Below are 16,211 nucleotides of genomic sequence, written 5' to 3'. Positions count from 1 at the left end.
AAGTATGAAGGGATGGGAGGAAATATAAATATATATATAACTAAATATAAAACAAATTATAACTATGGGGGTAGCTAGGTGGCACAGTGGATAGAGCAGCAACCCTGAAGTCAGGAGAATCCGAGTTCAAATTTGATCTTAGACATTTAACATTTCCTAGCTGTATGACCCTGGGCAAGTTACTTAACCAAATTGCCTTAGCTAAAAAAAAAAAAAAAAAAAAAAAAAAATTATAACTATGAACATGAAAGGGATGAATTCACTCATAAAAAAAGAGAAAAACCAAACAGATTAAGCAGAAATCAGAAAGCTATATATAAGAAACATGTGAAAATAAAGTCAGTTAAAATGAAGTACTAGAACAAAATTTATTTAGTTTCAGTTAAACTTTAAAAAAATCATGATAGTGATGTGGGTTAAGATTCCTTTCTAATTCCCAGCCCCCATGGGATCTGAGCTAACTTGGGCTGTCCCAGCCCCCATTCTAATGATCTGCTCAGGTTTCCTCAACCCCCACCCAAGCACAAACAGTTCCTTATCTAAAAACCCATTGAATTCTATTCAAATTCTAACCCTGGCTGAAACCAGCCAGGAGCCAATCTGGGATACCACCCATGGGCCCTTTCAAGATTACCAAAAGTCCTCTATTATAAAGGAGGGAAACTGGAGTCCACTCTTTGCAGGAGCCCAAAACATGGCATCCTTACGCCAGCTATGTCAAGGGTTCCTGCCCACCCAGTGCCAGCCCTGGCCCTGGTGTCTTTCCACCTTTAACCTTACTTCCAAATCCCACAATAAACTTCTTTTATTAATCTAGGTTTTTGGGTCTGTAAATTCCTTTACAGGGGACTCTTGTGCTGCTACTAGACCTCATTTAACTCTGTATCCTTGTGTCGCATCCAAAGGTGTTGCAGGGATACTCTATTTGGCTCCCTGTACCCCGAACCTGCCACTAGACCTCAATTAATCCTAATTTCAGTTAGGTACCCCTTACCTAATTCTCATCAATAGCAATCATGATATAGAACAAAGCAACAACAAAAACAGGCCTGTTTAAAAAAGAGATAAAGGAAAGATAAAATTATGCTGAAAGATGCCATAATCAAGAATTAATAGACAGCGCTTACTATATTGTATCTAAATATTTAAATTATCACCAAGTTATTCTTTACATATTATAGCTTCACATAGTTGTTGACATTTTGTCTTCACAATTTGATTGTGAGTTCCTTGAGGGCAGTTTTTCTTTGCCTTTCTTTGTAAAATCAAAACATATTTGCTTTGCAAAATTAGCAGGTATTAATAAAGTTAGTATTTCTCTGCTTAAAAAAAACAAAACAAACAAACAAACAAACAAAAAACAATTGCAGTACCTAGATGGCTGATGGATAGAGCACTGCCCCTGGAGTCTAGAGGACCTTTGTTCAAATATTGATGGGGGTTGAGGTCCCTTTAAGATTCCTTTCTGATTATCCAACCCTCATGGCTGAATATCCAAGCCCAGCCCCCACCATCAGCTCAGCTTCCCCCAGTCCCCACCAGATCTGAGCTATCTGAAAAGCCCGGCAAGAACTTGGGGGTACCAACCATAATCCCCTTCTAGGTATAAAAGCCAGGGCTCTCTCTTTACAGGAGCCCTCCCCCCCATACATGGTATCCTTCGGGCCATGTAAGGGTTCCTGCCCGCCTTGGCCTTGGCATCTTTCTAACTGATTCCTACAATTCCTACAATAAACCTTTATTTATCAATCTAGGGTTTTGGGCCTATAAATTCATTGACTGGGGACACTGCGCCTCATGGGATTATCTATGCAGCCGACAAATGAAGTTCCTCCTTTCCTTTCTCTCATTAACATGGCTTATTAGCTGAGTGACTTTAGACAAGTCACTTAATATCAATTTGCCTCAAGCTAATGGAAAAAAGAAAAATAAAAACTTTGCAAATAATCTCTTCCATTCTAATTTTCTTTCTAGAAATATTTCAAACTCCACTTTATTACTGAATTTCTTTTCTTTTTTTTTCCCCCCATTTATGATTTGCAGGGCAGATTACCCTGGGGTACATCCTAAGTTTCACTGTTCTTTGGAACACATTATTCCATTTCCTTCTCTTTTCCAATGGATACAAAATAGTCTTGAATTATTCAACTTTTCTTTTCCTTTTTATTTCAATCTTTCTCCTGATGGCTTGCAAAATTTGAATTGAATTACTTAATGTTTATTTATTCTTATTAACTATTTACTGACATACAGACATACACAAAGATATGGGGTATGGAACTTATATGTATTTAAATATATGCAAATAATCAAATGTGTCTATATATTTTTAACGTATATACATAAAGTTCACATATAAAATAAATCTATTTATTTAAATATACATAATCATACATTTGCATGTATACATATATATGTGTGTGTGTGTGTGTATATATATATATACACACACACACACACACACACACACACAATTATGTATTTGAAAGTTCACGCACAATATGAACTCTTGGACTACTGAGACTACCAGCAGCCAGACACCCAACTCAGAAGCATCACAAGAGGCTCAGTGCTTGGTAGCGCCCCCTATATTGCGTCTTTGGCACAACCACGTCTCTAGCCTCGGTCCTACTTCCTGCCAAAAGAATTTTTAATGAGGGACAGGGACACACCAATCAGAGCCACTACCCAAAGTTTGTGAAGAAGAACGCGGATTTAAGCCAATCGCATACCAGCTTCACAAGACCCCTTCCCTCCCCCTAAAAGGTGCAGAGGAACGCGAAGCAGGGAAAGTTAAGAAGAAACATCGCTCTGGGGAAGATGTCAGGGAGCCGGATGAAGGGAGAGGGAAGGGAGAAGGGGAGGGGGAGAAAAGTGGGAGAGGGAGGAGTAAGCGAAAGAGGGCGTATCTCTGAGTTCGCGCACTGCAACACGCGGGAAGGAGAAGGCTATTCAACGAGGGACGGCCCCAGCGGGCCGGCGGCGCCGCACGGACACGGAGCTCCACCCCGGCCCCGCCTCGCCTAGCTGAAGGAGGGCTCCTGGGGGCAGAAACTGGTAGAGGGAGAAGTAAATAAAGGACAGTACCGGAGTGGGCAGTTCCAGAAAGCGGCTCGGCTCCCTCTCCTCGGAGCTTCACCGGCGACGTCCCCCGGCCCAGCGGTGCAGGGAGGAGCCGGGAGGGAAAGGTGGGGTGGCGCAAGGGGTGAGCAGGCCCCGAGCCTTGAGGGTGACTGCAGCTGTGGAGAGGCAGGAGGAAGAGCAGCTCCAACCCGGAAAGAAGAGGCCGGGGCCACGAACTTAGCCCCTGCGCTAAGACGGCTGCGGGGGAGGGGAGAGAAGGGCATGGGGGGGGGGGGGCGGTAGGAGAGCGCGCGCGCGCACCGGACACGCGCGGGATGAGGGAGCAGAGGAGCCTGGGGAACTGGAGAGAGATTTGGGGAGAAGAGCGCGCACGGACGTACAAAGTGCCCGAGAGGAGGGGCAGGCGTGGCGTGACGCAGTGCGTCGCTTTTTTTTTTTTTTTTTTTTTTTTTTTTTTTTTTTTCCCAGGGCAAGTTACTGAGGGGGACGTGGAATCTGTGCGGCAGTATCTCTCTCTCTTATAGTTTACATTAGAAACTCCTCCCCGGCCGCCTTACCGTAGATGGCTCTACCTTTTCTGGGGCTTTAGTTCCAGTAAATTTTGAGTTCTTGAACTTTAAATAAAACCAGTTTTTCTTGTAATCCAATGTGTTTCATGCCTTTGAAACATTATCCTTAGAAGGCATCCAGCTAATCAGTAAACATTAAAGTGTCCATTATGTATGGATATTGTGATAAAACCTAGGGATGCAAAGAAAACCCGAATACAACCTTTATTTTTGAATGACCCACAATCTACTGAAGAAGACAACATTCAAACAACATTGTATAAACAAGATACACACAGGATAAACTGGTGACGACTTCCAATAAGAATGCCAAAGGGATCCATTACCAAAAAAAAAAGAAAGGAAAAGAAAAGGAAAAAAGTTAAGAATTCTTGCAATAAACTATATTACATCACTAACATTGCAAGATGTGCCAAATCAAACTACTCAACTGACTGGGCCTTAAACTTGCCCTTTCCTCCAACTGCCTTATTGTGAACTGGGGATATTCCTGTCCCACAGGTGGTATCTTCAGAGGCAGACAAGATCTAGACTATATTCTAAGCACAAGTGGGGAACATTTTTTCTTCCAGGGGCCATTTAGATATTTACAATATGCCAGGGCCATACAAAATTATCAATTTATAGAACTCAAGCGGTGAGAGGTTGTACCTAGCTTTCATTATTTCCTGTGGTTGCTTAGCAAATGATTACTAGAGCCTGCTGGCCCAATGGTACTCCACTCCTGTTGGGGTCTCTCAAGGAAAATGCAACATAATAAGTTGGTAAATTGACTTACCATTATTTGAAATGAACATTAACCAGCTTCTTTCCTGGCCCTTTCAATCTGAAGCCAGTGACATTAATACAAATAACAAAAATATCTTTGTATAGTTATATGTAAATTAAAAGTAAATATAAGCATCTTTTCATTAGCTTTTGTTAAATCATCCAAACTGCATGGATGTCAACTCCCCCATGTAAAATGTTGTGGTCATTCTAGGTGATCTATAAGGTCCCTTTTCCCAGTAACATGCTACATTTGTTTAATAAAGATAACCTGATATTATGATGTCTTTCCCACATTCTTTCAGTAGCTTTTTTTCTCTAAGCAGTCCTCCTACTAACCCCCTAACAGCACAATACCTTAAGCCCTTAACCATTGTGAACCTCCTTTCCTACTGAAATTTTTTTATTCAGCAGCCAAATTTTTAATGATAATGATAGTAATAATAATTTTGTGTTTTCCTTACAACAGCTCTGGGAAGAAGGCAAGGCTAGTGTTATATGTTGCTAAGTTCTGTCAAGTTTACTCTTGTAACACTTCTTTATGCCCCCTTTTGTCTTCTGACACCAATACCAACCATCTCAGTATTTTCCTTTATCACTTCCTTCCTGGAGTATTGCAATAGCATGTTAATTGGCCACAAGTCTTCCAACTCCATCTTTTTATCACATTTTTAATTAATTTTCCTAAAATACAGGTCTGAATGTGTAAAATCCCTATTCAATCACTTCCATGGTCAAATATAAAATTTTGTGTTTAGTGTTCATAATATGGTTCCCTTCCTAGGTATTCCTTGAACCAATTACAAATCAACAAATATTTATTAATTGTTATTTTTCAGAGATTGTAAGGATTTGGTTCCCTCAAAACAAGAGAAGGGAATTGTAAGGCCCCTTTAAATGGGCGGGCACATCCCAACAGGAGATTGAGTGGCCCGGAAGTAATCTCTGTGGATATTAGGACTTCCCTGTGGGTGGGATCTTGGCCATATTGAGATAGCTTCGTAATGGGTGATAACTCTCTCGCTGATTGGCTGTGTGTGTGACCTCACAGGCCCTTTATAAGCCCACTGCAGACAGCATTCGCTCTCTTTAACCTGGTGCTCTTTGACCTGGCTCCCTAACCTGGTGTAGATGAGCCAAGCGAATGGATAGCTGAGAGAGGCAAGGAGTTTGGTAGAGAACACGTGAGTCTTCAGACCAGGTGTTCACTAGGGAGTTAACAAGTCAGGGCATTAAGTCAGGGCATTATGTGAGTAGGTATAATAAAGGTTTTTAAGATTACACATGGCTGTTCTTGAGCGTGCTACTGGTTATTAAACTATAGATTCAAGAGATCATGGCCAGAGACCTTTGAAGGCCTCAGAGGAGGCGAGCTGGGTAGAGTTGACACTGCAAAGGTCAGTGGTCAAAGGTACTCTGTTGGGCCTAGGGCAGACTAGTGATTGTAACTGCCAGGAGGGCATGTTACAAGAGATTATGTGAAACATTGGGAAAATATAAGCAGAAAAAAAGATAATCCATCAAGGAGATTTGAGGGCAGAAAGTTGCCCTCAAGGAACTGACATTTTAATGGGGAACATAAAGGGAAGCTGAAATGGGGAGAAGTGAAAAAAGGTAGATGTCATTCATATTAGAAAAAATCAGTAATGAGAATTGGTTATAAAGAAATAAAGACATGGTTGACCTGAGTCTCTTCCTTAAAATCCAGGCCTAGGAAGAACAAGTCAATCAAAGGAAGACAGAGGATACTTTGAATATGAGAAGATTTTCAGGTTGAACAGGTTTTTATAGTATGGATAGTAGAGGAAGTCTAGCAAGTCAAGAGGATGGCATAGCATTAATCACACAAAGTTCCAGTCCAAAGTTACATTCCTCCTCAGGATTTTGCTATTTGACTGACCTATATTTCTGGACTATGAGATCCTCATGGCTCTTAGATTGATTATTGGTCTCCTTGATGTGTGTGTTTTAAACAAAATGAGAAAAGAAAAAAAAAGCCATATTTAATACAGAATAATAAATTTCCATTTTAAGAAAATCTATATAATAAACTTGTTTCCTTGTAGGTGTTCTTTTGTTCTTTCTGTGCATTTTTTGCCTTATTTTTGGCCCCTCCCTTTCCTCCCCTACCCTAAAGAAGGCTACAATTAAGCCTAGATAGATATATGTAGATAGATGGATGTGCATTTACATAAATATCTATAAACATACATATATATATATATATGTATAATATTTATACTATGCTTATTTTCATTTGTCATGTTTCTCTGAAGGTGGCATAGCCTTTTCCTTCATAAGTCCAAGTCTTTCCATGTTCTTCTAAATCAACCAGTTCATTATTTCCTTTATCACAGCAACATTCCAAGCCTGGGATCTGAGAGATTGTGAAAGTTTTTGTTTTGTTTTTTTCCTCTAATGTTCTACATTCCTTCTTTTCTTGGCTACAGAGGCTTTATTTATATAAGAAAATTTCAATTTAAAATTATTGACATCCATCTTATACTTCAGCAATGTTCTTATCTTATTATATAATTTAAGGTCTGATACTGCTGAATCTACCTTTACTTTTTTTCTACCAGTTCAGTCCCTGAACTTTTGTTCTTCCAAGTAAGTTTTTTTCCTAACTGTCAGATAATGTTTTAGTAATTTAATTAGAATGCCATTACAACAGCAGATTAATTAGGTAAATTTATTATTTTAAAGTTATATCTATTTTACCTACCCAAGAACAATAAATATTAAATATTACCTTGCATTTTTAGATATTATGTTCTATTCCTCCTTTTTATTTTATCTTTATATGTATCTCTCATATTTATGTTTCCTATAAACAACACATTGTTGAATTCAGATTTTTAATCTGCTATCCATTTTTGTTTTATGGATAAATCTATCCCATTCACATTCTAAGCTACAATTATTTGTTGTGGTTTTCATCCTTCTTATTTTTCTTCACTATCCTTCTTGCCCTGCCTCCTTGTTCATCACAGAAAACACTCCATTTCCTAAATGTATTTTTACTGGCTGTCCCCCATGTCTGGAATTCTCTCCCTCTTTATCTTTGTTTCCTGGGTATCTTCAAGTCTTAATTAATGTCCTACCTTATCCAGAAAACCTTTCTCATTCCCCTTTAGTGATGCTGCCTTTCTTCTGTTATTATTATCAATTTATTATCTTGTTTTACTTTGTGGCTTTCTTCTTGTCCCCAGCAAGGACTGCCTTTTTGTCTTTTCTTTTTAAGAAAAATATTTTTATCATATATCATATAATGTATAAAGAAAGATGAATAAAAGAAAACTGAATGATTAAAGCAATCAAGCATGGCCTCAGAGATCCAAAAATCTGCCTTCTTCCTATAACTGAAAAGGCGACAATGTTGCCTGTGCTTTTGCCTTTCTTTTTATCTTCACTGCTTAGCACATTACCTGGCACAGGTGATGCTTTAAAAGATGCTTACTGACTTTTTAAAAGAAGAAAGTTGAGCTTCAAAGAAGTCAAATAATTTGCCAAGTTATGAATAATCAAAATTCAAATCTAGGCCTTTTGAACTCAACTTTTTTCCTCACAGTAACAAATGATAAAATGATAATGATAATGATAAATAGTTTGAATCTTTTAGGCTTGTCAAATATCTGTGGAAGGTACAAGAGTTAATTTCAAATGTTCTAGTTTCATATCTGTAGAAGAGGCATAACAATTGTACTTTCCACTTCAAAGGACAAAATATGCTCTTGTAAGGATATGAGGACAATAATAAGAGCACTAAGAACTTAGATTTATGTAGCGCTTTATAGTTACAAAATATCATCTCATTTGATATTAACAACTTTGCAAAATAGGTTGTACAAGTATACCTATTTTACAGATGAGGAGACAGGCTAAGAGATGTAAATGACTGTCACACAGCTAGTCACAGGGCAAAAACTCAAATTCAAACCTTCTGTATTCAAATTCAGTACTCTTTGTAAGATTATATAAGTATAAAGCATTATTTTCTCTATTCCCAAACATATACACAGAAAGAATATGTGCTACTTAATACATTATAAAGCTGAACTACATTTTACCACATTGTTGCCATCAACCCAGCCCCAGTCTTGTATTAACAGAATTTGTGTAGTATTTGAAAAGTGATGAATATTACAAATACTATGCTACTTTAATAAGGAAAGACACATGAATTGGGGCACTCTTCCCTTTCCTGGTCTGTATGTTGGAATTGGAGTTTGTGAATGTTCAAACCTTATTCAAAGCCTGACTTCTGCTTAGTGGATCAGGATCCCCATTCTCCCATGCATTACTCAAACCTGCATCCCAGGAATGGCACCTAAGATTAGTGAAGAAAAAGTGAGAGAGTTAGCCAAGTGCTCGCATGCAAATGATAGACTGGGTGGGATTATGCAATTTGCTTCTTTTTCTACTTGGCTCTAGGACATGGCTTAAACCAATTGGCATACTTTTAAGCCCAGAAAAAAAGAAGAGAACAAGCAAGGGGTGAATTAGTCCCTTTTGTACACCAGCTGGCTTAATAACACTTCTAACTCAGAAGAAAAATTAGGGAATTCTTTATCTGCTTCCATTGAAAGCTACTTAGTGTTTTCAACTCCTAAGGATCTCATGCGGTTTAGTAAAAGTAAACAATGAAAATCTGTGCATGTATTATACCATTTATGTCTCACTAGAATTGTAGAAATATTTTAACCATGACTTAATAGGCTTGCTATGTAATAATGATGAAAAAAATAAAAGTTTAAAAACTTATACATAAGCAAAATTTGTCATTCAGAAAGAAACTATAAGACTCTTTCTGATAGCTCTCTACAAAATGAAATTTGTTATCAAGAGTAATCTTAAGAAGATAGCAAATGCCAAAAATGTGATGTTTCTATGTTCCATAGAAGGGGGAAAGTGCTTTAAAGAATATTTTTATATTAACCTTAAATACCAAGTAAAATGAATATTTCTGTATATATTGTATATATTGCAGAATGGGAGAAGATTTGTGTAGATTTTGCTTTTCTTTTTAAAGTATATAGTAAACTTTCAAAACTTTCAAAATTGTCCTTTCTTATCTGTGACTCCCTCTATAATTCCTTTTGTTTTCATTTTTTTTGTTTTGTTGTTATTATTGTTTTCTATCGAAAGCCATGTACCCTTTTATACTGTATCCAAGTACATGCTAATGATGTCCATATACTTCTGCTGCAGTATGTCACTGTTAATGGGGAGGTAGAAAAAAGAGCAGAACCCTCCCCCTCCTCATTGCTCTCACCATATGGATCATTTATGTCATTAAGAGTTGAGAACGGGGCAGCTACATGGCCCAGTGGATAGAGGACCAGCCCTGAATTCAGGAGGACCCTAGTTCAAATCTGGTCTCAGACACTTAACACTTCCTAGCTGTGTGACCCTGGGCAAGTCACTTAACCTCAGCCTCAGGGGGGAAAAAAAAAGAGTTGAGAACACTCTCAAGAACTGTATCCTTCCTTCAGAGCTGGTGTATAAGAGCTGAGTGACTCAGTTGTATTAACTTGTTTTTTTTTTAAGGGCCCCCTGAGACCTAACAGATCCTCAGCCAGATCATTCACTAGATATACTCTATATTTCATAAATTGCCTTCATTCAAAAGTGAATACTTTCTAATACAACTAGTTTTTGTTGTTGTTGTTATTATTTAGTTTGGGTTTTTTAAAGCAAACTCCTTGATATTCTTTTATGAGATTTTTTTAAGAAGAATTCCTCTATTTGATTAAAGAGTACTCTAATCTACTTCTTTTGCAGGAAAAAATTTTATACGAAAAACAAAAACACCATATTTTTTTGAATCAGAATGTCTCCTCAACTGATAAATATGTGAAAAAAGCTGTAGCAGAGAAAGCACTAGGGCTTTAAACTAAAAGAGCATGACAGTGTCCACTCATTGTCCTAAGAAAAAGAAAACATTTTAATAACAACTGCTGCCATCAGAAGCAAAATGTTTTACAACCTCATGCTCAGTCGACCCAGCTGGCAACAACCAGCAGTGACTAGCAGCACCAGTGGACCCAAACTGAAGACCATCTGCATGATGTAGGCTAGAATGTGCATCCAGCAGAGAGTACATACATGTATGGCAATAATAAGAAGATTTATAATGCCTGAAAGAGGCAGCCTGATTGAAGAATTTAATGGCTCTACAGTATAGAATGTATAAGTTGTCACTTTCACAATATGCCATGGCTACACATATTACCTATATGTATGCTCCTTCATATGTATGCCCTGGTCACTTGTAGTCCCTTTTCATGCCTCTTCATATATGTTTTCTTCATGTGTCCTTTTTTTTCTTCTGATGGTATTTATATTTATAGAAAATTAGTTTATAGTTTATGAGGAATATTGCTATGTTTTTTTACTTAACTATTTCATTAAATTATTCCTTTGAACAAGTTTTTGGGCCAACTAATGATGAGTGGGAGGAAAAAAAAACTATTAAGGGTTTATGAGCTATGGTTTTGAATAGGTGTGGACCTATGTAGTATCTTAAACCTAGAATAGCTTTGTTTGGGGAGCCCTTGTGAAGGTTGGAGGTACTCTCACTTATGTTTATTTTACTTAAGGAAAGCATTAGTAGAAAAGCACTCAAATTCTAACATAGGTCAACTTCCTTATCAAGGTTAAAATAGTATATAAATAATACTTTGCACTATTTGAAAAGTATATTTGCATTTAACAAGAGAGAAGGTTTTTAGAAAATAGTTTTGCTGATGTTACTAAGCTATATGACAATGATCGTTGTTTAAACTTCCCTTCCTCCAACTTTCTCATTTTAAGAATCACTTCATACTCATGCTTTGTAGGCTGAATAGAAGGCCCCAGTTTGCAGAGTAGAAAGGAAAAGGAAAGTGGTGATGCTTATCAGTTAGTAATACCACAGATATAATGGGCAAGCTAATCCCTAGTCATCAAGTGGTATGTTGTTTGGAACTGAATATCATCCTACACTGTAACAGTGATATTACAAATGAAGAGGACTCTAACAAGGCTTGATTGTATATAAAGCCACAAGCTCAGCAAGCTGGTTGTTCCACATTCTATATTAGCTTCAAAAATTACAATGTTCTACTCAAAAGGGGGGGGGGTAAGAAAGGGAAAGAAACAGATCAGAATATACTCCTTTATCCCTAATTCTAAAAACAATTTATCAATGTCAATTTATCAAGCCCAGTTTATGCCACCCTAAAGTCACTCCCCAATTTTTTGTTTGAATGATCTCAAAACAGTATGCTAAGTAATTATACAAATTTGAAGCTATACATATGAATAACAAGAGGCAGTATCACATAGTGAAAAACTTTGGGGTAAGGAAGATCAAGATTCAAGTTCTGACATATTCTATATCTATGACTTTGGGAAACTTTGAAGTGTACTCAGACAACTTGATAACACTATGATACACAGATGAATTTCTGTTTGAATCAGTGGAAATAATTTTCAAACTGGAATTTCCTTACATCAATGAAAGAATAGAACCAAGCCAACTCTTTTACCCCACCACCAGCAGTCTAATGTATAGCAACAGGTCATTGTATGAGAGTCGTAAGTGTTTCTTTTACTGTGACAGCATGGAGAGTTAAAAACATTCTAATTATATCCATTGTTTTCTCTTAGTTTCTAAGCAAGATCTATTTATAAGATGAGGTGGTATAATACATAAAGTGCTGGGCCTAGAGTCAGGAAAACATGAGTTCAAATGCATTCTTCAATACTTTATTAGATATATGACCCTAAGAAAATCACTAAACTTCTATCTGCCTCAGTTACCTTACAACCATAAAGTAGCACTTGCTTCACAGGGTTGTTTCAAATAAGATCTCAAATGATATACTATTTGTAAAGCACCTAATAGTGTCTGTCTATGAAAGTTTTCTCGAAGTTTTCTGCATTTTTTCTATTCTTGGTTTATTTTTTTATTATTTGTAAAAGAAAATGTTAATTTAAAAATATCAACATTATGCATTTTAAGCTTCAACAATGTTTTCATCTTATAATGTAGCTTAAGGTCTAATACCACTGAAGATGCTTCCTTGGGTTCTTTGATGTTTCTTATCTTTTGTTCTTCTAAATGAACTCTGTAATTCTTTTTTCTAACCCAGTAAAATAACTTTTAGCAGTTGAATTGGGATGGGACATAGATTAATTAAGCAAAATTGTCATTTTTAATTATATTGGCTTTACCTATCAATGAACTATAAATATTAATTCAATTATTTCAATTTAATTTGATTTGTACAAAAAGATTTTTATGTTTTGTTCATATAGTTCCTGTGTCTATTTGGAGTAATAGAAGCTTGATAAGCTGAATATATGTTCTAAATTCAATAAGTCAATTGAATTCTTTTTGGATTTTTTAATATATAAAAATGCATTGATTTAGGATTCCTATATTTTATAGGTTGAGTCAATGATTTTAAATGGTTTTTTTACTTATTACAAAGTGTTTTAGAAAAACAAGAATTAAAACATCTTATTAAATTACATCACATTTCCCCCCAAAATTTATAAGACAATGATCACCCATAATTTGTAAAAGGATGACCCAAATGGAGTATTTCCTAAAATGGCTTCCTGAGGCTCTAGCCAGATGTTTATCTTAAATAAGATATATAACAATGTAATTAAACTTAATATAACTAAGCAATATGCCTAAGATCTAAAAGATATAATGTCCCTATAAACCCATAATGTGATCCTGGGTAAATCACAACCTCTATTTGCCTCGATTTCTTCATCAGTAAAAGAAGGATAATAATAGTACCTTCTTCCCAAGATTATAATGAGGAACAAATGAGAAATCATTTGTAAAACATTAGCAAGTTCCTGGTACATAATAAATTCATACAAATGATAGCTTTTAGTATTATTTTTCCAGTGGTTTCAGAGTATGTGCATTAAGCAGATACCCATTCTCTTTACTGAGTGAATAAGAGCAATATTTTTAAAATGAAGTTCTCCATAAATCCCTAAAGGCATAGATTATATTATCTTATACACACAGAAAAATGAAAAACAGACTGACTGATTAAATCAATGTCAACAATGTACCTAAATAATTTCAGACCTTTATTTTCTTCTCAAATTAGTTTGTCCTCATGTTTGTCTTCATTAGTTTGTCTTCATGCCTTCCAGGCATGAAGGCTTAAATTTTCTAAATTGATTTTAATTTTTAAATTAGCAAATACATTTTCTGTTTTTGCATTTATTTAAATTTTGATTTTTCTATGACCCTCCCCCACTGAATAACAAGCAATAAACAAAATCCTCAGTATAAATATGCATAGCTTAATAAAATAAATGATCACATTGTCCATCTCCCAAAATCTTAAGTTTCTCTCTGAATTTTATCACCTCTAAGAGATGATTGGTATACTTCATGTACAGTTTTCTGGACTAGTAGATTATCATTCCATTAATCAAAGTTCTAGTCTTTGAAAATTATTTTCCTGGATAATATACTTGTAATAGTATAAATTGTTCTCTTAGTTCTTCTCACTTCATTGAGCATCTGTTCATAGAAGTCTCCCCTATTTCCTTCCAGATTATCTATTTCATCATTTCTTATGGCAAAATAATATTCCATTTTATACTTTCTATACCATGACTTGTTTACTCATTCCTGGATACCCTCTTAGTTTCCAATTTTTGGCAACCATCAAAAGACCTTATGTAAATATTTTTGTATATGCATTTTTCTTCTTTTTTTGTTCTTTTTAGTATAAAGTATAGTAGTATTAACATCATGTCAAAGGATATCATAATTTTCATATAGTTCCAGATTGTTTCTCTCAGAGTAGATGGATAAATTGATAGCCTAACAATCAACAATTGTGCTTTTTTTTTTCTCATAATTGCTCTAACATTTTGTCATTTTCCATTTTTGTCATCTTTGCCAGTGTGATGGATTTGAAGTGGAATCAAAGGTTACTTTAATTTATATTTATCTGATTATTCCTAATTGAGAACCTTTTTTCATATCTATTGACAACATTGGATTTCTTTCTTTAAAAAAACTACCTGTTTTATCTCCTATGCTCATTTATCTGTTGGAGAATAGCTCTTAATTTTATAAATTTGAATCAGTTGTTTGAATTTTGGGGATTGTCATCACATATAATGTTTCTTATCCTGTTTTACCTCCATATCTTTGTATTTATATTGTTACTTTGTTCTGTTCTTCCTATGGTTTCAGCTTTCTATGAAGATATATTTAAGGGCTTAGAATAATTTCTTGAGACGCCTTTTCTTAAGGAGAAGCTAGTTTTTTGTGTTTTTTGTGTATTTTTTAATTTCCCTATAGTCTTATGGTTGTATTGGAAGGTCGGTAAGAAGAGAGTTTAGGAAAGGAGGACTGACTTCAAACACCACAAATCAGGAAGTAAACATATTCTATTCACTCTACCACTTAGCTGAAAGTCAGTTGTCTAAAGGGATTGAACCATCAGGTGATCCTCAATGTGCCTTCTAGTTTCAGAACCTATAAACTTGTGCTAACAAATTGTGTCAGTATTTGCTATAAATAACTTTCCTTAACACTATTTCAAGAACAGCATAAGTCCCAAAGTCTTCATAAAGCCTTCCTGACTACCTTAGCCTAGCCCAGATTTTTTCCCATTTGTGATTGCTTATAGTATAACACTTAATCATGCAAACATTGAATCATATACTTGACTTAAAACAGTTTGAAATTTACATATATATATAAATACATAGATATATGTATATATATACATATATATGTATATGTACATATATATGTATATATACATACATATATATACATATATATACATATATATACATATATATACATATATATATATATATATATATATATATATATATATATATATATATATATATATATATATATATATATATATATATATGTAAAAAAAACATAGCAGCATACCAAAATCAACAGATTGCTGACTTTTAAGTCAAGAAGATTGGGCTTCAATTTTTGCCTCTGATGTAAATTTGCTATATGATCTTGGACAAGTTACTTCATCTTTCATTTGGGCAATTCACATTTAGGCAGCTTTCTGAAACTACAAGTTCTTGTGGTAGTACTAACCTGAATTGGTAAAGGAAGTTTCTTTATCTGTAAGAATCCTACATGGATAAAATCATAGGTTCTGTCCCTATCCCTATGTTTGTATCTGTGTGTGTGTGTGTGTGTGTGTGTGTGTGTGTGTGTGTGTGTGTACTTATCTCCTGAGTATTGAATTAATAATTTTTCTTATCTTTAATGTAGGTAGAAATGGTACCTGAAGAAATTTTTCTGAAAACTCATATTCTTTTTGGGGGAGTGGATCTTTTCTTTAAAAAGTAAGCACAGTGTCACTGTGTTATTTTGTTATTTTGTTTTGTTTTGTTTTTTACTGGTAGTAATGGGAATTTAAGCCCACTTACGCAAAGTTTGGCATGCTCTCTACAAATTGTGCTATGATGTATAATCCCTATTCCTTTTTTTTCCTTGTGCTTACTTTAAACTCTAGATACTTTATGAATTTAAACAGACAGGTTCTTACAGAGAGAAAGACTGACAAATACCATTTTCAGAGAAAACATTAAAAATCCTTTAGGCCATTTCACTTGCAGAATCTTGTTTCTGAAAGATGAAGACTTAACATGAACAGAGTACTGATGTTACAAAGCAATATGTGGCAGATAAAGAGGATCTTGTTAAGTATTTGTGTTGACACTGTAGAGAATTTTAGAATTCCCTTGAAATGTGGAAGTTGGGAT

At 35.4% G+C, this 16,211-nt stretch overlaps 1 protein-coding gene and 1 pseudogene across 3 annotated transcripts in view; one reads left to right on the top strand and one right to left on the bottom strand.

Annotated features, from left to right (window-relative positions):
* The window catches only part of FBXL4 (F-box and leucine rich repeat protein 4), a 104,193-nt gene extending 100,725 nt beyond the window's left edge, over positions 1 to 3,468 (bottom strand). For all 3 annotated transcript variants that reach the window (XM_074310233.1, XM_074310235.1, XM_074310234.1), the window contains exon 1: positions 3,088 to 3,468. The gene's annotated coding sequence lies outside the window, so the exon portion shown is untranslated. The remainder of the gene's footprint in view (positions 1 to 3,087) is intronic.
* A 6,930-nt stretch (positions 3,469 to 10,398) lies between these two features.
* Positions 10,399 to 16,211, top strand: part of LOC141540701 (peroxisomal biogenesis factor 19-like) — a 143,725-nt pseudogene continuing 137,912 nt past the window's right edge.

The sequence above is a fragment of the Sminthopsis crassicaudata genome, chromosome 4 (genome assembly GCF_048593235.1).
Source record: "Sminthopsis crassicaudata isolate SCR6 chromosome 4, ASM4859323v1, whole genome shotgun sequence".
NCBI lineage: Eukaryota > Metazoa > Chordata > Mammalia > Dasyuromorphia > Dasyuridae > Sminthopsis > Sminthopsis crassicaudata.
Note: the sequence above shows the minus strand (reverse complement) of the source record. Positions and strands in the feature narration are given on the sequence as shown.